The 26,008-nt window shown below is 51.0% G+C and overlaps 1 protein-coding gene across 1 annotated transcript in view; it reads right to left on the bottom strand.

Annotated features, from left to right (window-relative positions):
* The window catches only part of MIDN (midnolin), a 40,136-nt gene extending 31,682 nt beyond the window's left edge, over window positions 1–8,454 (bottom strand). Inside the window, exon 1 of the mRNA XM_063147148.1 lies at window positions 7,952–8,454. The gene's annotated coding sequence lies outside the window, so the exon portion shown is untranslated. The remainder of the gene's footprint in view (window positions 1–7,951) is intronic.
* Window positions 8,455–26,008: the final 17,554 nt, after the last annotated feature.

Here is a 26,008-nt window from a genome sequence, read left to right on the forward strand (position 1 = left end):
TTAATTTTGTAAACCTCCCAGAGAGCTTCGGCTATTGGGCGGTATAGAAATGCAATAAATAAATAAATAAATAAATAATAAATAAATAAAACCTAGGTTAAGCATAGTCTTAAAAAAGAAAATTAAATTAAAGCAGCATTCATTTTAAAGGCTGCAATGCACTCATTTACCTGAGAGTAAATACAGAGGTAGCTGTTTGCAATAGCTGTTACTCCCAGGTATAACGACCTCTCCAGCGTCTGTGGATAGTTTACTTCGGAGTAGGCCCCGCCGGATTGAATGAAAACCTACTCTTGCCTCGATGGGTAAAATGTATACACAATTGCAGCCTTCATCTGATTTTTTAAAAATGAACCCAACTGCAGCTGTGTTGAGAACAGGAAGGGCTAGAAACTTGAAATAAATAAATTAGGCTGGCATTGTTCTTCTAATTATTATTATTATTATTATTATTTATATAGCACCATCATTATTTATTTATATTTATTTATTTATTTATTCTAATTAGCATTATTGTTGTAATTAGTAAAGTTTCAGGGGGTGCATTTTTATAAAGGAGAGGAAAAGTACTACTATGTCCCATTGTCATGTGGAACACATCCCACATACCCTCAGGGTAGCTAAACATTCTTCGCATATCTTTCATCTACCCTGGGGGTAACAACCTTGAATAGGGGGGTATTTCTAATTAGGGTTCTTTCAAAGCACCCCTGGCAACGCAAAATGGATTCCTTTCTCTCCCTACCAACACATCCATCCAGGCCTTTAGCCCCCAAATGTGTCCTGAGAGTCTGGTTTCTGCCTTGGTGCATGTGGGTTGCTGACAATTGGAGCCTCTGAGCATGCACAGAGTTCACTCTGCTGCACCCCCCCTGGGGTCCCCACACCCCTGGGATTAGGAAGGGAAGCTTGTTTTAGACAGATGGTAGCGATATAATACGCAAATCGTGTGGGACAGGCCCCGTTGCGCGGAGATATCCCGAAATTAATGTAACCCCAGCAGAGCCCTGGAATTGCACCCCCAGAGAACTGATTGTGAGGGGTGCCGAAAATGCTTCCAATTTTCTCTCTTTCTGGAGGTCAGGAGACAATCCATAGATGCTGCGTTTGTGAACGGCAGCAAGACGTAGGATAAAATCCAATCCGTGTTTAGACAGAAAAAGACCCCTACAATTCCCAGTGTGTTTCCGCCAGCCATGTGGGGACTCCAGAACAAGAGAAAGAAGAAAGAACAGCATGCCATGGGGCATGCACAGAGTGCCTCAGCCTCCCCCCCCCGCTTGCGCCGCTGGGTTGGTCTCTGGAGCTTTAGGCATTAATCTCTGTGTAGCATCCATGAATATTATACCGAGGACATGATTTTGCCTTTCGGAAGGACCGCCACGACCACCATAGCAGCAGCAAGAGGGTTTAGCTCCTTTTCTCAATGTGGGGAAACCCGGCCTAGAACAACCCTGCACACCTGCGGAGCTACACAGAACTCTTTGCCAGACTGAGATTCTACGGCTGCAGTCCTCAAACACATTTACTTGGCAGCAAGCCCAGTCTGAATCAATGTTCTATTTTTTAAAAAAGGTATAAAAGGCCCTGCAAAGCCTATTGTGAATTGTATAAACTACAAGTCCCATCTACCTCATCCAAGACGGCTACAGGAGTCTTCTGCCCTGTGCACACCAGTGTCCTTTTTATTGTTAATTACATTTATATTATCACCTTCTTCATTTGCAAACCTGACACCAACAGCCCTGCGGGGTTGCTTAAGTACACACACACACAAGCAGAGAGAGAGAGAGAGAGAGAGAGAGAGAGAGAGAGAGAGAGAGAATATCAGAGAGAGAGAGAGACTGCCCAAAGTCACCCAGCGGTCGTAACTGAGTGGAGATTTGGGTGCACATCTCATCTCGGTTCTAGTCTAGACTCTCTCTAACCACTATATCATGCTGCCTTGAGACATAGGCTGTGTGTAGAGGGGATACTCAGAGCAAAGAGCCCTGAAGTCGTGGAGGATGGTTTTTTGTGGGGTTTTTTTTCCTGTTTGTTTGCTTGCCCCCATTCTTGCGATGAGAAAGTGCTATATTATGGTACCATACAGGGGATCGAGAGGTCATCTAGTCTGACCCGCTGGCCGGAGGTGAGAAAATCCGACTGCTGCTTTTGAGCAATTTACTCCTCCTGCCTGGAGATTTGCAGTGTGTAACAGCTTCAGATGTTCCAAGGAAGCTGCAGCCCTATGCCCGCATGCCCTAGTGAACTCAATGGGACTGCCTTCTGAGAAGGACTGGGCCCTTTGAGGTACATTCTGAAAAGTAGTATCTGCGATTCGCATAGCATCCTTCTAACGCTGCTGCTGCGTCAATGAAATTGTGATGAAACCCTCCCTGGGGTTGCCTCCCTAGGTCTCGGAGGAGACGTGCGACCGAAAGTGAAGCATTGGGACATTTTGCTTTCATCTCCCTCTCTGAAAACAAGTAAGTTCCTAGTCCCCATGAAAGCTTACGGAAAGCGTCCAGTGAAGTCTTTGAACAGCAATAATCATATTATTTATTTTATTTATTTATTGTATTTTTATACCGCCCAATAGCAGAAGCTCTCTAATCGTAGACAGCCTTCTCTAATCCGGGGCCTTCGAGATGGGTCTTGGACTCCCATGATGGGAGTTGTAGTCCAAGACCCATCTCGAAGGCCCCGAGTTAGAGAAGGCCGTGGTAGTCCCCTGTGGGAGTAGGCAAAACAGGTCATCTTTCTCTGGTCTTGTTGATCGAGGTCGATGTCCAACCAAACGCGCAAGCTTTGGAGAGGCACGGGTCTCTCCAGCGCCGGATCGCGAACGCTTCCCTGCATCACCCCAGCGGCTTGCGTCGGCCAAACTGAGCAGGCCCAATCAAGCGCGTCTCTGGCCTTTCAGCTTGGCATTTTTGCTGACACCCCACACTCAATGACCTGACTAGCTGGGAACATTTAAATTTAGCATAATTTTTTTTTTCAAGAAAAGGCTTTGCTCTTTTGTTCCGTCTGCTCTGCCTCCCCCATTGGTAACGGGAGTTAGACGGCTGCAAAATGCAACCTGGTTATTATTTTTTGAAGATGGGACAATAGCGTACAATTCCTCTTGCTTCCTTTGGGTCTTAAATTTGGGGTGTTTTTGAGATCTTTGGTTTTCCTTTTCTTCAAATAGGCGACTAAGAGGCCCGGTATCAGAGCCGAGGTGTGAATCCGACCGCCTGATATGGTTGCTGTTACATTAAAAGAAAAGACTTCACGGTTTGAGCCTGCCTTTCCTTATACCGATATGACGACGTCTAAATTGAAATCAGGGATATTCCTTTGTAATAGCTAAATTAATAGCAGGAATGAGTCAGCAAAGCAAGGGCGCCCTCTGCTGGCAGAAACAAAGATATGAACGCCAAGGCGGATTGGCCAAGGCGGTGGGGTGGGCCCAGACCTGGGTTCAAATTCTCCCCGCAGCCACGAAGCTCACTGGCCGATGTTGACCCTGTCACCATCTTGTGACTCTAACCTGCCTCGCAGGGTTGTTGTGAGGACCGAGGGGGTTGGGAGGAGAAGGCATACCGCACTGAACTTGTTGGATAAAAACATCTGAAATTAAAATGATATAAATAACATATATCCAGGGGACGGGGACAGCAGGATGTGGAAGAAAATATGATTGTATTATTTACGCAGCTCCGCTTTCCTAAGCAGAACGAAGAAGGTCTCTTTCCCCTAGGGGCTTACAGTTTAAAAACCAAAATGCTCCATGGGGCGGAGAAATAGAGTATCCCACGTCTCCGTTTAGAGATGCTCCTTTTGATGCAGAGATACATTTTGCGGGCTCTGTTTTACTTGGGTTTTGAGATCCACCATCCGGGGCCAGGTGCAACTGAGTGCGCTTAGAAGGAATTTGTGATTGGAAGGAGAGCCTTCCCAGATTGCCCCACCTCCAAGCATTCATTTTCAGCGACCGGATTTAACCCATTTGCAGGGATCCGTCGCGGCGGGCAACTGCAAAGCGTATTTGGCCAACGCAGATCACACAAACAACTTGGCACGGATTAGCATCGGCGCGCGTGGATGCGGCTGTGGCTCCAGTACCGTCAAAGCGTCCCGTGGGTCTCTGAACTTGGCGCCCATAGCGGCTGGCCAAATTAAAATGGAGGGATGAGAGAGGCTGAGGGATAGCGCTTAGATGCTGAAGGGGGGGAAACGCAGAGTGAATTACCGCTGCAACCTGATCTTGTTGAGACGGTTGGTAAAGTCATTCATTTCAAAAGAGCAGGACGCAGAAACACCACCGAGGGGTTATTTTTGGGGATACAGCGTCCCTGCTGTATCAAAGCATGCCAGCCTGTGGGAAGGGCAGAAGCCCAAAGATTGGGTTTCAGTGCTTGCAGCCTGTGAAGCCACCTCCCCTAAGGCTACACTGAAGGGGAGGTTTTCGGGGAGGGTTGCCAACTTCCGTGCTCCTGTGCCCTTAGCAGGGAATGGAACAACATTCTTGATTTCTCCACACTCCTTCACTGACATTTAGTGGTTATTAGTGAATAATGGAAAAGTAAGATAAAATAAAGTATGATTCAGGGGGGAAAAAGTATGGGATAAACAAGCCAATAGCTGTGTCTCTGTGCTGAAATCTCGCCCTACCACCAAGTGACTTGGGAGTGCTTACACACACGCAGACACACACATCTGCAAGGGCAGATATGTAGGGATTTGTTGAAGCAGGAGGGGAGAAATGCACTCTGCTCATGCCCAGAGATGCTCTCTTCCAAGCCCTTGCTGTCGCCAACAGAGTCCATGGCTATAGCCCAAGGAGACTTAGCACCTGACAGGCCGTGAGCGATCCCCCCCCCCCAACTCCGGCGAAGGAGCAGACAAGCTTCCGGGTCTCACTGGTCTCTTCACCGTCCTCGGTCAAAGAGGGGTGCAGTGTGACCCGAAAGTTTGCCGTGGCCTTTCGGCATCCTGAATTTCCACCCACGCCCACGGCATTTTCTAGGCCGAAAAGACCAGCAGGATTAGCAGGAAGTGATGGCTGCAAGCCCTCGGAAAATAACCCGTAGCAATAAAAAGAGAGAGAGAGAGAGAGAGAGAGAGAGAGAGAGGGGACACCTGATCTTTCATTCCTGGCACTTCAGGAGGCGAAGCGGCGTTGGGGGGTGCCTGTGTGGGCAGGCCAAGCGCCGAAAGCGTGGGCGTTTCTTGGGGGGGGCTGCAATGCCCCCTCCCCGCACAAGCAAGAGTCCATGGCCTCACCCAGTGGGGCGTCTTCTTGTCTTGCTTCGGTTTGAAGGCCTCCATGACACATCTCCTGGAATCGCCCACTTCCCTCTTCAATTTCCTTCCACAGAAAAGGAGCAAGGGAAGATTTGACCCCCCCCCACTCCACCCGCCCCCAGACTTTCATAATTCCAGGGGGAGAAGTTTGCCGGCAGAACCACCCTCCTGTTCTCGGGGAGGTGACTAGACAAAGAATTTCAAACATCTCTCTGTGTGTTCCTCCAGTGTACAGACGTTTCTAATTTCTTTTCTCTCCCAGCCTGGCGGCCTATAGGTGGGCTGGACTACAACAACCAGCATCCCTGGCCAAGAGAGATGGGCGTTGCACTCCGACCCCAGCCGGAGAGCGCTGAAAAGAGGCGGCATCTGGGGGGGGTTGGTTGGTTTGGAAGGAAATGTGTGTGTGTGTATTTGGGGATGCCTGGGCGTTCCGAAAAGGAAGCGCAGAGGCGCACCTCTGAGCGCATACAGAGTATGTTCCTCACCCCCCAGAGGACGTAAACAAAGGCGTCTCCCCACACATTCCAGTGGGGAGTGTGGGTTTTTCCAGGGCAGAAGGTCACGGCGGAGGGTTTGGAGGGCAGGCACTGCTGCCAGTTTCGCTGCAACAGACTAACCCAGCGGCCCCTCCGGGAATTCTAGAGGTCATGCTCTCTTGACGTGGTCAGGGGTGTGCGTCCTTTCGATACAAAGGTCTACTCCCCCAGCCTCCGATCAGCGCCGAAATTGGGGTGCGGAGAGGGGGAAACAGATCGGGCTAGATTTCAGATCCCCTGCCCAGTTACCAGCCCCCGCTGTGGAAAATGGATGAATGGACAGAGGCCCCTTGAGCATGGAAGAATGGCAGGGGAGGCGGGCGGACTGAACGGCCCTTGCTTACGTGGGCAGAATACACGGCAAGGCGTGGGTGGGTGGGTCGGTGGGGAGAACGAGAGACTCACAGCAGCCATGATATGCCCCCCCACCTTGAAAGAAATTTGCCAGGGGGCGAAGCCTCTCTCGGAACAGGGAGCCGCAATGGCAGTGGTGAAGCGGAACGCTTCCCCCAAATGAAAACACAGGGCCATCGCTGTGCGGTTTTAAATTTGGGGGGAAATGGGCACGTTTTCAGATGGGCGCGTTTTCGGAGGGGCGCGTTTTCAGAGGTGCGCGTTTTCAGAGGTGCGCGTTTCCCCTCTCTTCCAGAAAGAAAGAGAATGCATATTCGGTGGCTTTCTCCCCCCCCCCGACGAATTTCGGCGTTTGCCGAACAAATCCTTCCTGGCGGGGGTTTGTGCCTTCTGAAAGGTCTCCAGCCCCCACGCTGGGGTGGGGGGCGGGGGAGAGGGCAGCCAGGGGGGCGTCGCTTGGGCTGATAAAGCTCAGCAGCAAACAAAGCTGTGGTTGCGCAGGGGCGAACATTCGCCCGCATTCAAGAGGGCTGCTTTTTTGCTGGCTTTCTCCCACCGCCCTGGCCTGCAAGGTCGCGGTCGCTCGGGAAAGGCCCTCTGCACATGCTCCATAGGCCCAGTAGAGATGTTAGTGGGGAATCTAGGGAAGGAGGATTAGGCGGACGTCGCCCACTCTGGCCCAAATTCACACACACACACACACACACACACAGAGCTTCAGCTCTGGAATCCATGTAGGAGAATAAATAAGTTTTTGTTGAATTGTGGGTATTGTCCCCCCCCACCCTTTCTAGCTTCTACCAGGAGGTCACCCACACGTTATGGGTTCTTCTGGGCCCCCCAATGGTTTGGGTTCACTCCTTATTGATCGATTTCACACACCCTACTTTACTGATCGATTCAAACGCCCTCCCCACACCAATGGGGTAAGTTCTTCCTTGTGTTCTTTTGTGGTTCCTGGGACTCAAGGCCCCAATCCTACACGCACGTAAGCTGGCAATCCTCGGCCCAGTTTTTCCTGGGCGGTGGGGATGAGCAACCCCATTGAATCTGGGCTTTTTTTTTTACTTTAGAACAGGCCTGTCTAGGGTTGCACTGTGACTTGCCTACGAATGTTTACTCTGGAGGAAGCCCCACGGAAATAATGGACAGGGATCCGTCCCCGAGGAGATGGCAACCAACCATCCAAAGGTGAGGGGTTTTACGTGCGCAGTCATTGACATTTTAAAAAAAGAAATCTCATTTTTAAAATACCTTTTCTTTGTTTAACCTCGCTCAGGCAACAACGTGGGAAATATCTAGGGAATCTCCCCAAATCTACTGGAGGGGCGCATGCATGGATGAGAGAAAGAGAGGGACAGACAGAGGGAGAATTGAAGCGAGAGAGCGTTACGCAGTGCAAGCCCCTGCATCGTCTACTCAGGAGTAAACCGCACTGGGTCCAATGGGCTTTACTCCCAGGTAGGTGCATAGAGGAGCAGCGTTGAAAACAGTGCATTGGAAGACATTCAGCACACATACCCCCCCTCCCAGCCATCTACTCAAAAGGAAGCCCCACTGAATCGAATGGGGATTACTCCCAGGTAAGCTTGGATCGCTGCCAGTGCGAAGCAGCCACACGGAATTTACAGCCCGAAATGGGTTCGCTTCTTTGTTTGATTCGCAGGGGAATCTCACACTAAATTTGGGGGATCAAAGGGCGCAGGGTTCAAGCGCTGACGAGGATCCAAAGAGGAGTCCCCCCCCCGTCACCCAGAAGGGCACTGTGATCGAAATGGACTCACCGAATCCGTCGGGTGTCTCTTCGCCGAAACCGAAGAGAGAAACGCCAGAATCCGAAATTTCTCCCCAGGCGAATATATCTATATATCTATATCGTATCCTTCTTTCAGACTGCTGGAGGATCCTGGAACGTGTGCGGGGATCCTTTGGGTGAGCAGGGCCCCCTCCAAACGGGTTAGAAAAGACCAAGGAACAAAACAAAACGGGGAAAAAATTCCAGATCCTTAGTTTTTTCAAAGAAGAAAAAGAAGCCAAGAAGACAAAAGTAAAAAAAAAGACAAGAAAAAAGGGTGGATGTAATCCGTCTCCGGTGGCAGCCTCTGCCTTCGCCCAAGTGTCCCACTGTTTGCCCTGTGGCTTCTTTAATGTTTGGGAGGTGCTGGAAAAGTTTTTATCCCACACGCACAGAGGCGCACATGAACAGGCACATTATGCTGGGTGGGGCTTGAGGAGGAGGAGGAGGAGGAGGATTGAAAAGGGAGAGAGACACACAGAGAGAGATCGACTCAGAAGAGAAGGAGGGAGGCTTGCACTCCTGCAGACTCATCAAGAGCGAGGGGGGGGAATGACGCAACGCCGCCGACACAGCTGCGCGCATACGCGCCCGGGGCGGCCTGCCAGGAGCTCTGGGCCGCAGCGGCCAACTGGCCAGCTGCCGGGCTCAGCAGCACGCCGTGTCATTTGGCTCTGGGCTGGATCCCTCCCCTCCTGACGCCTGGACCACATTCCCACCTCCGCCTCAACCGCCCTGACTGCCCATGTTCAGGGCACTCTGTCCTTCCACTGAGAAATGGGAATGCACATCGCTTGAAAATGTGGTGGGTTTTTTTGGGGGGGAAGGGCTCCTGCTCAATCTTTGGAGCCCCCCCCCCAAGACTCCTGCCCCGGAGTCCGACCCTGACGGCGTCCTTGCCTAGGCCAGGGACACAGAACTTCTTTCAACCCTGGCGGGGGCGCATTCCGAACCAAAGCACCTCAAATGACACCCTGTTTTCGCCTCCTGCCAGTCGCAAAACCTTCGGACAGGTATCCCCACCATTCCGAACGGCCGGAGGGGGGCGGGATGGTCTTTCCTTCTTGCCGTACCCCGCCCTGTCTGCCCTGGAAGACTGAGAGCTCCTTTATTCTGTGACGTCGGGCTGCCGCTGCATGGTGGCGAGGGAATGCCTCTTTGTGTATGCTCAGAGGTACTGCTTTTATCTCTCTTTTTTTTAAGAAAAAGGAATGCGGACTTAGAGGTGAAGAGATTGATGTGGAGCGGCCTGACCCCAAGACCCCGCCTGCCTTCCGAGCCCCTGCAAACAAACTCCTCTGATGCCTGTGTCAGCTTCCCGTCCTCACTGACCTCTTCTCTTATCTGGGTCCAGATGCCCAGGCGGGTCTCCGGCGCCGCCCCAGGGAAACGCTGACAGGTCGCTCACATGCCAGCCCGTGACTAACATCTTCCAGTCGGCTCTCTGACCCAACGGTGACTCGATCGCCTACCAGCCTGTTACTCAAATTCTTGCTCTCGTCCACCTGCTGCGTCACATCGTAATCACGCAGTCTCCCTGGGATGCCCCAGGATTGAAAGGCACAGAACACCCCCCCTCACTTGCTGTCCCAAACCCATAGGGTTCCTTGAGTTACACAGGACGAAGTACCCCTTTCCTACCCAGCGTTCCATTTTTAATACCTTTGAGATGTCTCAATACGAATCTCGCAAGTACGGCGCTGCGCAAGACGTCTCCTCAACAAATCCAGCCTTTCTCCCCATTTTACAGGCCGGAGAAACTGAGTCAACATCGGAGCTGAACACGAATCTGAACCCAGATCACACTCCTTAGGGTTTGTTGGGATCACATCCATGCTGGGTGAGCTGTGGAACGTCGGAACTCCCCGCCAATGGAAGATCTTCTGGGCAAACTCCCGATATATCCATCAATGGGAGAAGTTTTGTGTGTGTGTGTTTAAAAAAAATTAAAACATTTCCGGTGATGGATGTCACAAGTCCTGTTTTTCGCTTTTGTTTTAACCCTTGATCTCATCTTTTAACTGATCTTTGTGCGGGTTTTATGGCTTTTTAAAGGAATCACTGATCTACGTCTTTTGGAGGGCATGACCCTTTGAATTGACGTTTTGGGGTGTTGGGGGGATAGAATAAAGATGCGATTGTGAAAAGCGTACATGCAATAGCCTGCCTTAACCCAAGGCCATGGCGTAAACAGAGCTGAAGCGGGTCTCTGAGCATGAACAGAGTGCCTTTTGCTCAACACCTGCCTCCGAGCCTCTGGGCTGCTTCCTCGATGCAGTTCTTGTGCTGGGAGGGCTTTCACCTTCATGGGCTCAGAGAGCCACAGGAGGGGAGGGGGCAACAGAGGCCTGTGCGGGCAGGGCGCCAGGTCAAAAGCATGGGGCCTCGGTTGCCCCAAATCCCTCCTTCGGCACAACCATTCAAGGCTCTCCCTTTTCAATCTGTTCACCACATCGCTCCGTTTTTACATCCCGGTACATCTCCCTCACTGGCCCTTATAATGAAAATTCTCCCCTGCTACCCATTATGCCTGGAACGCTCCCTCACTGCCCCCTCGCTGCCCTTAATGCTTAGCACTTGCCCTACTGCTCATACTTGAAATTCTCCCTCACTGCCCTTAATGCCTAGTACTCTCCCTCACTCCCCGCTCATTGCCCCATATGTTGGACTCCATGGCCTTATGGGCCCCTTCCAACTCTACTATTCTATGGTTCTATGTTTGGAACGCTCCCTCACTGCCCCTTATACCTGAAACGCTCCCTCATTGCCCATTATGCTTGGAATTCTCCTTTGCTGCCCCTTACACCTGGAATTCTTCCTCACTGCCCTTAATGCCTAGAACTCTCCCTCACTGCCACCCTCACTACCCCTTATTCCTGTAACGCTCCCTCACCGGCGCCTCACCGGCCCTTATACTTGAAATGCTCCCTCACTGGCCCTTATTCCCTCACTGGCCCCTCTACTTGAAACGCTCCCTCACTGGCCCCTCACTGGCCCTTATACTTGAAACGCTCCCTCACCGGCGCCTCACCGGCCCTTATAATTGAAATGCTCCCTCACTGGCCCCTCACTGGCCCTTATACTTGAAAGGCTCTCTCACTGGCCCCTCACTGGCCCTTATACTTGAAACGCTCCCTCACTGGCCCCTCACTGGCCCCTATACTTGAAAGGCTCTCTCACTGGCCCCTATACTTGAAACGCTCCCTCACTGGCCCCTCACTGGCCCCTCTACTTGAAAGGCTCTCTCACTGGCCCCTCACTGGCCCTTATACTTGAAAGGCTCCCTCACTGGCCCCTCACTGGCCCTTATACTTGAAACGCTCCCTCACTGGCCCCTCACTGGCCCTTATACTTGAAAGGCTCTCTCACTGGCCTCTATACTTGAAACGCTCCCTCACTGGCCCCTCACTGGCCCCTATACTTGAAACGCTCCCTCACTGGCCCCTCACTGGCCCTTATACTTGAAACGCTCCCTCACTGGCCCCTATACTTGAAATGCTCCCTCACTGGGCCCTCACTGGCCCCTATACTTGAAACGCTCCCTCACTGCCCTCAACACCTAGAACCTTCCCTCACTGCCCCTTATACCCTCACTGCCCCTTATGCCTGGCGCTCTCCCCTGCTGTCCCGTATGCCTGGAAAACGTGCCTTCACTTGCCTCCAAACCTCTGAGCTACTTTTCTTGACCCTTGTAAGCCGAGACGGCCGGGATGACTGCAGCTTCACTACCTAGCCTTTAAAGCTTTCAGCAGAATCAAGGGGCAGGGCAGACAGAAATCCAACAGGTGCCGAGGTGGTTTTCTCTTCCCCGCCCCAGCCTGCCACCAGCTGTTAAAGGTTACCGGCGCCCTGTCAACACATTTTTGTTTGCCGTCCTCTCAACCTTTTGCCCCCGGCCCGGTGCTCGGAATATTCTGCCGGGGTTGCACAGCCCAACCCAGGCGTTCGGGCGAATCAAAGTCAAACAGAAACGGACAGGGAAGCCGTATGTGGTTGAATGAGTCACTCGACCACAAGAGCCGGGCAGAAAACACTCTGACAGGGAGGGGAATGGGAGGGGAGGAGGAATGGGCTCGGAGCTGGGGTTTAGTTAGGGGAACGGAGGCCTGGGGCATCTCTGCACTGACTGAGTTGCCGGGGGCTTCAGGCTGAAGTTCTCCCCTCTCTGAACCACAATCGGATGGTTGTTGTGACGGCAGCGCAAATGCACAGCTGTGCACAGGGCAGCTCCTGCTTCAATTGCAACCCCCCCCCGACTCTCAGTTGCCTCTCAGTTTGGTGTGTGTGTGAGAAAACAGAGGGGACACCTTGGGGCCCCAAAATGGCACCGGGAAGACACCAGGGGAACCACCGGCCTGCTTAAGAGTCACCTGGAATATGAACCCTGGAAGGACGTCAGTGAAGCAGTTTGGTAATTTTAGACTCTGGACTTAAGGTCTCTCCCCCCCCCCCCCCGCCCCAATGCTCTTTAGACGGCAACGTGTGTCACTTCCCTCTTGTCCAAATGTGGCAATCCAGATTTGCTGCGTTTGGGCCTCTCTCTCTTGCTTCTTCTGGTTCCTGGGCCTTGGACGTCTGCCCCCAAAGCCCCACGGACGAACCTACAGAGGTCCGAGAGGAGAGTGAATTTACTTGGCAAAGGGCAAAGATCCCTTTCCCACCTCTTCACCACGTCCAAGGCACACGTTGCAGGGCTGCTGACGCCCCCCCCCCCCCAGACAGGACTCCTTAAGAGCTGAAATTCAACACGAGAATCTTTCCCCACCCCCAAATCGACAAGCCTGCCTGAATTTCTACCTGCTTTACACAAGAGCCCTTCAGGAGGAAACAACGTGGCAACTAGAGACTGAAACCTCAAACGGGCAGGTTCACCAGCTAAAGGTTTTGCTGATTAGTCAGGGAAAAGGTATTTTGTATCCGGTATGTTCGTGTAAGAGGGAATAAAAAAAGCATCTGTGAAGGATGGCCCTTTCCTTCTAGTCATGCTTGTGGATTATGATGATGTCAGTTAGTAGAGGACAATTTTAATTGATCGCACACACCTCTTTCTTTTTCTCTGCTATTTTGTTTCTAGTATGTTACCATAAAAGGGATTAAAAAAAAAAATGAAAGGTGGTCCATTTCTTCTGGTAATGCTTTTTGTTACAATGTTGTAAATCAATAAAGGCCCATTTTAATTCTTCCTTCCTTTCTTGTTTTGTTTCTGGTGTGTTTGAATCTCTTGACAATGCTCCTTTCCTTCTGACGATACATCCGTCTGGCCGTGATGTTGCTGCAATCTCACGCTTCTTTCGATGACTCAAAAACATACGTTGAGGTTTGGGTAATGTGCACATAGAAGGTTCATGGGCACAGTTAGATGTTGCAAACACTGTGCATTGCTCGGAAAAGGCCCTGAACTTGTGGAGTCCTGCGAGATTAGATTCAAGGTCCATTTTCTCCATCCTTTTTCTCCACCCAAATAATCACCCCTGTCCTTGGTCCCCAAGAACTGATATCCAGAGAGATAGACTTCCTCTGATACTGGAAGTTCCACGCAGCCATCTGGGATTTTGAGAGAGTGTTGTGGGCGCCCTCACAAGGCTCGCCCATTTCCAAATCGGCCGGAAGGCGAAACGAAAAGTCATTTGCCCACGATCCAAAGGACAAGGCAGAGAGGTGGGGTCCAAAGCCGCTCTTTTTTGAACCCATTTCGCAGAAGGCAAAGCTGGCAAGACTCAGAGACAGGTCCCTGTCCCAGAATGCCCCACGGGGCCCAGGGGCATTCTGGGAAACAAAGACGGCCCCTTTGCAGCAGGCCAGCTTACCGTTCGTTGAAAAACTGGCACAAAATCTTAAACAATAAAGGTCTGCCGTACAGCTATCTCTGTATCCCCCCCGGGGGTCTAAATTAATGGCCGTCGGCACTGCTGGGAACGTCCGATTCTAATTGGTGAAAAAAAAGGGACAATCTCTCATTCAAAACACTTCAGTCTGGCCGAGAATTTGAGTGCCTTCCCCCACAACACCCCTGCTTAGCCAAGCAGCCTACACACACACAGACACACACGCACGCTGGTTTGTGACGTCAACTAATAGGTGAGCGTTGTGGATATATTTATCTCTTCCTGTGTGTGTCTGCGCCTCTGCGCGTGTGCTTCATTGCCGGGAAAAGATATCGCTGATGGGACAGAACGTGCGTGTGCGACTCACAAATAGAGTATGTGTGTGTGTATGTGAGAGAGAGAGAGAGAGAGAGAAAGAAGCAGTTGAAAAAGGAATAATAATCCGTCAAGCTCACTTAGGCCTTTTTGTTCTCCTCCTCCATCTGCATCACACCCTGAACGTGTTCCTCAATATTTAAACTTTGTGGTTCCATCGTCCCCGCCCGCAGAAGATGGGCGTCATGCTTCATCGTGCCCAGGGGATACCAGATCAAGCAAAGCTGCCCCTGGTGCGAGTCACCGTTTGTTCCCTTAGCCCTGGGGTGTGTGTGTCCATGAAAGACAGGCAGAAATACAACTGGCGAAGTGCTCTCTTCTTGTTGCACCCTGCGGACCAGGATTTTCTCATCGTCCACATGGATCTTTGATTGAACAGATGGACATCTACACACAGACGGAAAGGAGGAAAATATGTCATTGTGCAGTCGTAGCATAAGAAATGTATGGAAACACGAAAGAATGCCCAGACTGGTTGAAGCACGGTCTAACACAGAGCAGTCCTAGTTCGTTTTTATCTCGCCTGTTTTTCACAAGAGATCCAGGCATTGTACAAAAAGCTCAGTTCACAACCCCAGCTGCCATTTTATTTATATGACGACCCTGCGAGGTAGCGTGAGGCCGAAAGAGATTGACTGGCCCAGCGGGGATTTTGAAGCTCCAAGTCTCATGACCACTAGGAAGTGTCCGTGTTTCCATCTCCTGACGGTTTTGCCGTTTTAAAGGTGGGGGGAGAAAGGCCTCTTCCCAGCTCTTAAATTAGGTTGCTGAAATTGAGACACCGTGGAGGAAAACAGGAGTGGATCTATGTGTGGAAAGGTTTGGTGTGTGGGCCTGAAAAATATTCCTGAGCTGAGCATATGCAAAGAGGCACCCGTGACCTTGATTCCATCGCTGACTATTTTCCACTGTGACAAAGCAGATCCAGCCACTATTTCATCCAGATGGCAAATTTCCATTTCGGGACTAGGTGTACCTCTAAACTGCAGACCTCCTCACTCGACGAAGCGTTCTGGTGAACTCAAAAGCTTGCACGTTGGGCTGGAATTTTGGATCGGCCCTGATCAAGGGACAGGAGAGGCAGGGGTGTTTGACCTCATCAAAATTCTCCAAAGTTTACATGGAAGCTCTGTCCGACTCGCTCCTGCTTTCATTCACGGACCGTTTTTCAGTTTCTCGGAACGGGGAAAGTGCGCTTGCAAAAGTGTGGAAACCGGCTGTAGTTTTCTAAATGTGCATGTCAAAACGCACCTAAGAACAGCACATTTTTTCAAATGCGCCGACATATTCGCGAACATGCGCACATTTTCCCACCCACTCCAAGCGCGCCACTTCGCATTCGATGCTACGAACCCGGCGCGTGCGGGTGATTCTCGAACTGGTGCGAGATCCTCATACATCCCCAAATAAAAGTGTTGCCCAAAGGCGGCGAATAGGCTCCGTCTGCCTAAAGTTTCCTCGTCCCCGGCTTCAGCGTCCCTAAATCCTCCTCCCTCATGCCATGGCCCCCAAAAGGGGAAAAAATGGAACAGGGGTTTAAGGCGAACGATGCCGGGGGATAAGGGCCGTTCCCAGTCAAAACGAGCCACCCGGCTGGCTGTCCTCAATCCCGGCCGCTGTTCTCCCACACGCCGGAGCCGCTAATACCCCGTCCTCAAATCCTGCCCTGCGATACACCTGCTATTCCTAGCTTGGGCTCTCCCACACACCTCTCTTAATGCTCTGAGACTCAGGGCAGAAGTGTCGCCGGCATTCTCCCATGCGCCGTGTGGCGCAAATGGCGCCAGCGCGCACCCTGACCTCTGGCACACCTCTGGCTATTCTTGCGCCGGGCTGAGTTTCACCCACACGGGCTCAGAGATGGGAGGGCGGAGGCCTGTGTGGGCGAGAGGTGGTGGAAACCGCTGGGTACCGCAAGGCAACTACCAGACTAGGTAGACAAATCGTTTGACTTTGTGGCCTCAAGCCGTTGTGGGCCGGGTGGGCATGTTCGGAATTTCCAGAAGACTGCGGGCGCTCTCACAAAATGGCCGCCGTTTGGTGTGTTGTGGTTCACAAAACGGCGGCCACGGTGGCCAGTCACGACCCAGAAGGCTAAAATAGGGTGACCCTATGAAAAGGAGGACCGGGCTCCTGTATCTTTAAGAGTTGCATTGAAAAGGGAATTTCAGCAGGTGTCCTTTGTATATATGGGGAACCTGGTGAAATTCCCTCTTCATCACAACAGTTAAAGCTGCAGGAGCTATACTAGAATGACCAGATTTAAAAGAGGGCAGAGCTCCTGCATCTTTAACAGTTGCATAGAAAAGGGAATTTCAGCAGGTGTCCTTTTATATATGGGGAACCTGGTGAAATTCCCTCTTCATCACCACAGTTAAAGTTGCAGGAGCTATACTAGAGTGACCAGATACAAAAGAGGGCAGGGCTCCTGCAGCTTTCACTGTTGTGATGAAGAGGGAATTTCACCAGGGTCCCCATATATACAAATGACACAAAATGTCCTTTTCAATACAACTGTTAAAGATACAGGAGCCCGGTCCTCCTTTTCATAGGGTCGCCCTGGCTAAAAGGAAAGCGACGTGCCCAAGAACCGAAAATATGAGGCAGAGGCGGGATTTTCCGAGCGACGAACCCCAACGCCGCTCCGTTTTGAACCCGCAGCTTTCTCCTCTGACGCCCATTTCGCAGAAGGCAAAACCAACAGGGTTCAGAGTGAAGTCGCTTGGCCCAGAATGCCCCCGGGGTGGGCAGAGGCATCAAGGGGAATAAAGACGGAGCTGGAGTTTCACTTGGCAGCAGGCCAGGTAACTATTTTAAAAATCTAAACAAAATAATAAACACACACACACACAGGGCAGGGAGGCCTAGTGGGCGCAGAGGGAAGGGGCCCGTGGGCACCAGGCGTCAGATCGTATGAGGCGGATCCTCAACAGCTCCAGAAACTCAGCTTGGCGCCTCATTCTCCCCGTGAAACCCCGCAGCCAGCGATGCAGCCAGCCAGGGTTTCTAGACTTTCAGCAGATGGCTCCGTCTGTCTCACTCTGCCTGTTTGGCCTGGAACGCTGAGGCTCAGAGGATGCTCTTGGCGGCGGTGACGGCTTCCCTGGCACGGCTTCCTTGCTCCGAGTCAGCGTGGCATCCTCACGCCCAGAGACGCCGGAGGCCCGAGTCTGCTGGCAGCGACAAGCTCAGCGACAATCCCTGCTCAAATGAGGACGAGAGACCCGGGGTGGGGAACGTCAGCTCCGCGGGCCGGGTTCGGCCCACCAGCGGCCCCCGGAGAGCCACGCCTTTTTATCCAGACTCTGCCCCCTTTCGCAGTGCTCACTGGGTTCCCAGCTGTTGACGTTTCCTCCCCCCCTCATTCTAAAATATTGAAATGCTGCCCTGCATTTGAGCTTGAGCTATAATGGCTGATCTCTTCCGGCAGACCTACCCAGTGGAATTTTAAGATGTTTTTAACGATGTATATTATGTTTTAATTGAGTATTATTGTTGTTCCCTGCCTCGATCAGAATGGAGAGGCGGGTAAGAAATAAAATTATTATTATTATTATTATTATTATTATTATTATTATTATTATTATTAAAGTTACAGGAAGTCAGATTCTGGCTGGACATCTGGAAAAACGTCCTGACTGCTAGAGCAGTACGACAAAACATCAGGAAAAAATCCCAACTGTTAGAGCAGTACAACAATGGAACCAGTGTCCTAGGGAGGTTGTGGGCTCTCCCACACTAGAGGCCTTCAAGAGGCTGCTGGACAACCATCTGTCAGGGACGCTTTAGGGTGGATTCCTGCATTGAGCAGGGGGTTGGACTGGATGGCCTTAGAGGCCCCTTCCAACTCTACTATTCTATGATACGGTATTTTTTAGCCATGCCTCCTTTTGCCTTTGGCTCTGCCCCACCCTGGAATACTTCTCCGAAATAAAATTCAGCCCGAAAAGCGGTTCCCCTGACCCCGGAAGAAATGGAACTCGGGACCCCGACGGAAAGCAAGAGGCCACTCAAATGCTGATTGTAACCAGCAGCAAGATGCACTTTGCAAGAACTGTGTTGCTGGCTGAAGACGCTTTTGGAAGGGGGATTTAGGGTTATAAAAGAAAACGGGGCACTGGGGGGTGAAGTGAGGCGAGGCTTTGCAAAATCTGAGCTGAAAGCCTCTGCAAGGTTGGTTTTTTTTTTTTAAAAAAAACCCCAACTATGCAAGATATGGTCTGCGAGAGGAAAACCAGAACTTATTTAGAATCTCCTGCACAGGTTAATCAAGGTAAGGGAGAAAGAGAAGACCTGGAGTCATCTGAGGTGTCAGATCTAGTGGTTAAGATAAGTGTTGGTTGGGCTGAGTCACCGAAACGCAACAGAATTTCTGGAAAACTGATCAGGATAAGCAAATGACAGTTTATTACAGGCGAATGAAACCAGAATGGCCCTCCGTATGGATTTAATCAGTATATTTGTTAATTGATTGGACTTTGTAGCCTGTCTTTTCCCCGAAATACGTGTTTATAAAAACCAGGATCGCCTATGCATGAGCTGAGCTGCTTGTCAGAACAGGAGCGGCAGCTGAAATTGCTTAGAAAGCAAACGCAGAGCATCTCATGATTGACTTTTACAGGCCTGATTGTGTAAGAGGCTCTGACGACAAGGGGTGCTGCCGTGTGAGGCTGAAGGCAAGCGTTATTTGCTTCCTGCTTTGCAACTCGCCTCTTGCAGAGGCAGCACGCTCGGCTGGGGCAGCCCATCTCATGCAAAGCTTATCTTAAAAAAGAAAGCAAGTAGAAAAACAGAGGCACAGTGCAACCCTATACATATTTACTCCATCTGTGTAGGGTTGCACTGTGCCTCTGTGCCTCCCACTGTATTCGATGGGGCTGACTCCCGGCGAAGTGTACGGGATTACAATCACAGGCTGCAATCCTAGATCCATTTACTTGAGAATAAACCCAGTTGAATTCAACGATCCACTTCTGAGGAGAAATGTATGGAATTGCACTGTGCCTTTTTTCCTTTTCCTTTTCTTTTTTTTACAGATAAGCTTTGCATGAGTTGGGCTGCTGCTCCAAGCTGCCTTTGCAAGAGGTCAGCTGCAAACCGGAGCCGCCTCCCGAGCGCTTCCTTCCCACTTTCGGCTCTTGACCCCGGGCAAGTGCAGGCGAAGATGGAACCGCCCGACCGAGTTGGTTGGCTTTCCGATCGGGGGCGGCGAAAAACAGCAAGGCGTCTTGGCAGGGCTGGCGTTGGAGTGGGGGAGGGGGCCAGATAGGGCAGAAGCGCCGCCACCCAGCCTCTGACTACTCTTTGTGGAAGTGGGAAGAAAGATGCCGGGATCTTGGACGAGTCCCCAGTGAATAACCGCCTGCGAGGGCCCTGAGTCAGAACGGCTGGTGGGCGTTGCTCTGCCCTGATAGGCGACGCTCCGTCGGTGTCAAGCGGGAAGGAAACAGAACGCACCACCCACAGGGCCACACTCAGGGCTCAAGCATTCCCACGCCAGGGCAAGGCCAAGGCAGCTTGTCCCACTTGGTGCCGGGCCAAGAATGCAAAAGCGGCCCGCCCTGCCCCGGGTGTGTGGGAATTCGAGTGTGCGCGCACACACAAACACACCGACGGCACACCTTCAAGCCGGGCTTGGGTGCCAGGCTTTTTCCTTTCCTTGTTTCCCTCTCTGACAGTGCGCAAGGCCGGGGTCCGAGGACGTGCTGAGCCTCGTTGCCAAGCGGCACAAAAGAAAGAAAACCGGCCGAAAAGCCAACACGGATCTCTTCACGTCTGTCGAAGTTTCGATTGTAAGCTGGTCGGGGCAGAGGCCCTGCCGTCTTGGACTCTGCAAAGCGCTGGGTTTACTGATGGCGCAAATCCGGCGCCCAGATGCGTCAGACTTCACCTCCCATCAACCCCAGCCATCATGGCTGAAGGTCATGGATGCTGGTTGTTGTAGTCCGACACGACGAAAAACAGCTTCAGGGGCGCGCCTTGTCTGCCTGTTGTCCAGGATTGGGACCGGTGGGGCTGAGGCCCAGAATTTGTATTCAGCCTCAAGCCTCAGGGCTGTTTTAAAGACGGCTTCCACGACCTGGCGTGCTCCCAACGGGTCAGACTACAGACCCGATCATCCCCAGCTGTCAAGGCTGGGGCTGATAGAGGCTGCAGTCAGACCCACCTGGAAGATGCCAGGTTGTGAGAGGCTGCTTGAAAGGAAGGAAGGAGAGTTTCTGAGCATGCGCAGAGGGCCTTCCCTTTATCGGCAGGGGACCCCGTCCCGACCCATCTGGATTAAAGGCTAGGGTGAAGAATTGCTTTTACCTGAGGGCCGCATTCTGCTTTGGAGAGTGGTCAGTAGTGGGTGGAGTCAAAGGCAAAGTGGGTGTAGCTCAATCTCGTCACTCGAATCCTCAGGGCTAATGACTCATCCCTCAAAAGATCTGTATCCACAGGGTACAGCCTGTCCCCACTGCCACCCAAAGTAACCCATCACGCCTCCTCACTGAATAAAATGAAATGAATACAGAAATAATAAATGAGTACAGCAATGAATACAAAAATAATACACGTCTAAAAAAATACATCATTTATACAAATAAATAAATGAAGACAGAAGTAACCCCTCATGCCTCCTCTCTGATTAACGCGAAATGAATACAGAAATAATAAATAAATAAGCACAGCAATGAATACAAAAATAAGAGCTTATTAAACAAATACATTATTTATTTGAATACAGAAATGAATACAGAAGTAACCCACCATGGCTCCTCTGATTAAAATGAAATGAATACAGAAATAATAAACAAATACAGAAATGAATACATTATTTAAAAATACATTATTTATTTTTATTTATTTATTTATTTATTACATTTTTATACCGCCCAATAGCCGAAGCTCTCTGGGCGGTTCACAAAAATTAAAATCATCATAAAACAACCAACAAGTTAAAAATACAAATACAAAATACAATATAAAAAGCACAACCAGGATAAAACCACGCAGCAAAATTGATATAAGGTTAAAATACAGAGTTAAAACAGTATAATTTAAATTATATATAGGGTGAGTTTTAATTGACCCCAGATCTAGCTTTCGGTCTGGCTGAGAGTTCAAAGTGGTTTTTAAGTGGATGTGGTCTTTGCACGTTGTCCGTTTTTATGGTTTTAAATTTTGTAGATCGGTTTTTAATGTGTAATGTTCTCATCTTTTGCAAACTGCCCAGAGGGCTTCGGCTATGGAAGGTATAGAAATGAAATGAAATAAATAAAAATGAATTGCTCGGTACCCTATTTGCCCATCCCCTTTTTCTCCGTGTGGGTTCTGTCCTACCCGGGACAGAAAGAGGCCACGATCTCTTTTTCTCTTTCCCCTCCCAATTCAAAATAATAGTTATCATTATCTCAATTTCCCAGGATTACACAGGGCTACAGCGGGACTAGGAAGGGATTCCTCAAAACACCTGTCAACACCAGGGCTGAAAATAGAACAAGATTCCTTTAACCGCTAGGCCGTACTTCCGGAGTGCCTGACTACTGCCAAGGCGGGGCGGCCTCTCATTATTCTGATGAGCCCAAACTGGGGGCAGAGCCAGGAATGGGGGTGAGAAAGGGGGGAGGGGAAGTGATTCAGACTGGATGTTTTGCACAGAACGGTCCTAAGCACGTCTACTCGGAAGCCAGTCCCACTGGGCTAGTGGGTATAGGACTGCAGCCAAAACCCACAATTCTTTACATGTTAAGACAGAAAAAAAAAGCCCGATAATTCCCAGCAGGGCCATGAGCCATCCAAACTAGGGCTGTGCTCCGCTCCGTTTCGGGTCGTAGAAGCGGGAGCGAAGCGGCCCGATTCGCCTCCGCTAAAGGCGGATCCGAATTGGCTCGGGGGAGCTGCGGATCGAGGCGAAGTGGTTCACCTCCATCTGGAGCTCTGAACGCAGGTAAGTGGGGGGGAGGGGGCTCACCTGGTGCTGCCGCAGTCTGTGCAGTGAAGGCGGCAGAGCCAGGTAAGGGGGCAGGGAGGGCTTACCTTTGTCCGTCATGGTCCGGTGCAGGCTTCAACTGGGCCTCAGTTGAAGCCTGCACCGGACCACGATGGAGGCAGGTAAGTGGGGGGAAGGGGGGCTTACCTGGCTCCGCTGCCCCCACAGTCTGTGCAGCCAATGGCAGCTAAGCCAGGTAAGGGGGGAGGGGGCTTATTTGGCCCCCATTTTGTCCCCCCTTCCCCACTTACCTGCCTCCACAGTTCACTCGCTCCACCCCTCCGGATCTCGCTCCACTTCGGATCGGGCCATGAAGCGGTTCGGGGGGGGGGGTTTCCGTGCACAGCCCTAATCCAAACCCCATTTCTCTCCAAACTTCGCTGGGTTCCTTATTTAGGGAGCGATCCTACCCATGTTTAGAAAGGGGCGAAAAATGTCCTGCAACTTTCCCGCATCTAAACAGAAGTTGTAGGACTTCCTCCCCTCTGTCTAAACAGGCATAGGATTGTAGCATATGTCCTATTTGGAGTAAACCCATGGAAATGAATGGGACTTCGTTTCGACGTGACTCACTTAAATCCCATTCATTTCCATGGGACTACTCTAAACGAGGCTTAGGATGGATTTGACTCTTAGACATCCCACGTAGGGAAAAGACGGACCCATAAATAACAAAGCGTGTCCCTGAATCAACCGAAAAACACCTTTGCCCCGGTGTCTAGGGGGCAGCCCTTCCGATATCTCAAGATGCCTTCGGGGTATTTTAAAAATCAGCAGCGTCAAATCGCTTTCAGCCCCAATTTAAGGATGTTTTAATGCACGCATGCTATGTTTTTAATCAGTTTTTAATGTGTTTTATATTCACTGTTGTTCCCTGCCTCGATCCGAGTGGAGAGGCAGTTAAGAAATATATTATTATTATTATTATTATTATTATTATTATTATTATTATTATTATTCTAGCTGGGAGCTCTGACAGCCGGAGACGAATTCCAATCTTTTAGAATGGGCAAAAGTCCAGAAAATAGCGAGCGAGCTGATGGAATTTGCCCCCACGTCAGGCCAGTGACCAACAGAAAATGTGCCGTAAAGCCACATTTAGTGGAGTTTGAAACCCTTACGGGGGTGTGGGACGGGCTCTGGTCAACTCCTTTCCAGAGGATCTAAAAGCAGCCGTAGAATCCAAGGCCCTGCTTGCCTACAGGCACGTGAGATCACCCAGGCGAGCAGACCTGGTCTGAGATCCCACGCCGGCAAAACCCAAGAGTGTGACAACGCCAACGTCTTGGAGGAGTTCTTGCAATTAGTGCATTAGCCACTGGTTATTCATTTGACTATTTGGAGCAATCGCTCACACGGTGCCTCATCTTGTAGGACTCGTCGCCCCGCCTGCCTGCTCTGCTGACATCTGATTCACCCGTGCAACTGCAGCCCGTCCAGTCGGGCCTTCTGCATGCCAAAACCAACACCTGTGAAAGGTCCATCTGCTACCACGGCTTTCCTTCTTCCTTTCCAGCTGAGCGGCTCTATTCGCATCAACACCACCTGGCCAAGGACGCTTGGTCCGTCTGTTAATTCGTCCTGGGTGTGCAAGCCTTTTTTGGGGGGGCTGTCCAGCATCCTGGGTTTCTGGGGCACTTTGTTCCACCGCAATACGGAGTCCAATAAACTTCGCCAAACCTCAGCTGCTAGCTCGAGGCCAAGGTGTAAGCTGTGCAAAGCGTCGGCTGCTAGCTCGAGGAACAGCCACAACCTTTACGAAAGCAGCCACTGAAAAATATTGGCTGACAGTCCAAGGAAGAGAGAGAGATACACTTTGCAAAACATGAGCTGCCCAACGCAAAGAGATACGCTTTGCAAAACATGAGCTGTTAGACCAAAATACTGAATTCCTTCGTCATGGTGCCATGACTATGGAATTCCCTCGTGAAGGTTCCCATCCTCCTTCCCTTCCTGTATTTCAACAAACAACATATACATATATATATGCGACCTTTCAATTTCAATTATCAATCTGCTGTTTATTACATTGTCAATAAAAAATAATATAGTTGCTTCTTTTGTAATGTTTAATTCTTTTCTTTTACTGATGCATTGTTTTATCGTTATTATATTTCTTTTTTTTAAAAAAAGATCATAAGCTGCCTTTATTATTATTTTGAGGTAGAAATAACCAATAAACGGAAAACTAGAGTCAGCCGAGACGGAGACTTTGTAAAACCTCAGCTGCTAGCCCAAGGCCAACACCATCAACTTTAAAAAACACACACAAAACCTCAGCTGTGTGCTCCTGGTCAGGACGAATCAACAACTTTGTTTTCCTGTTCCGAGACGGGCAGGGATAAATGGTGTGATGCATGAGGAAGGCAATTGTATTTCTGTCATTAGCGACGTTTATCCCGAACAGGGGACACGTGTAACGGTGAGTCATGGGGCGGCTTGTTCCAGCGGCCTGCGAAGGAAAAAACAAGCTGACTTCCCCCTTGCAATAATGATAATAATAATTTTAAAAAAAACATGCCGGCAATTAATCTTTGGAACTGACTTCCTCAGGGTATTTACCGAAGCAAGGTTCCAACGCCCTCCTCTCCCTGCTTTCCAAAAACCACTGGATAGGGCTGCGATCACGATCCACCTTGCAATACCAAGGTGGGAAAGGGGGCGAGGATGTTGGGCCCTCCAGGGAGGCAGGAGCGGAAAGACGTGAAAAGATGTGGAGCTTCAAAGCTTGCGTCTTGAAGGAGCTTTGAACGACAGCCAGGGCTCCACGCCAAGTCTTGCTTCTCGGCTTCTCTCGGTGGCCACGCCCCCTTCCCCCCTATCGTTTGGTGATTTCTCGGCAGCTGAAATACCTCTCCGGAGGGATTGTATTAAGCTAAAAGAGGCAGGTGTTTGTGGCTCCACCCCTGTGGACCCAGGGCTCCGCCCACCGCTAGGACGCGGCCCTCGAGAGCGTCTCCGGAGCGGGACGCGGCCCTCCGGCTGCAAAAGGTTCTGCACCCTTTACGGAGATGGAAAGCATCTGGTAAGAGCCTTCTGCAACCTTCCGCAAACCGTCCCCCGCATCAGATGCATGGGACGACAACTTCCATCCTGCTGGCTGTGGGCGATGGGAGTTGTAGTCCGACAGGTCGGGGATTAAAGGCTGCCGTATCATCTCTGGACACATCTTCAAATCCCTTGGGAACAGAAACCGGCGAGCTGAGAAAAGGGATGCAGAGACGCGCAACGCGCAGCGCCCAGGGCCCGCCTCACCCCGGGATCAGACGAACATTGCGCTCCGGGCGCCTTCTCCCGCCCACGGCCCCGCGGCACCCGTTCAAAACTTGTCAGCGATAATCAACACGCCCCTCCCTGCCTTGTCTTGGAATGCGCTGCCCACACAGCTGTGGTGCTGACGGGCGGCCATTCGAGTCGGCGGAGGATCATTAGATGCATTCGCGGAAGGTAATCCGGCTTGATTCAGCGGCCGCGATTACTCAGTGCCACCACCCACTGGGCAAGCACAGTCTATCTGAGGACATAACTTCAGAGGAGCCAGGCTGGATCAGGCTAGAGGCCTCTCTAGCCCATCATTCTGTTCCCACAGGGGCCAAGCAAGGGTGCATGGAAAACCCGCAAGCAGGACACGTGCGCAACGACACACTTTCGCCAGAAGCCGGTATACGCAGGCACACTGGCCCTGGTGCTGCAGGCGCTCTGTGGCTTCCACGTCTAGTAGCCGTTGACCCGTCCCCTTTCAGCACATCCTGCAGCAGTGAATTCCGTAGTTCATGTGCCGGGTGAAGAAGTCCTTCCTTTGATCTGTCCTGAATCTCCCACCCACCACCTTCACTGGGTTCCAGTATTATGGGAGAGGGAGAAAAACGTCTCC

The sequence above is a fragment of the Elgaria multicarinata genome, chromosome 23 (genome assembly GCF_023053635.1).
Source record: "Elgaria multicarinata webbii isolate HBS135686 ecotype San Diego chromosome 23, rElgMul1.1.pri, whole genome shotgun sequence".
Taxonomy (NCBI): domain Eukaryota; kingdom Metazoa; phylum Chordata; class Lepidosauria; order Squamata; family Anguidae; genus Elgaria; species Elgaria multicarinata.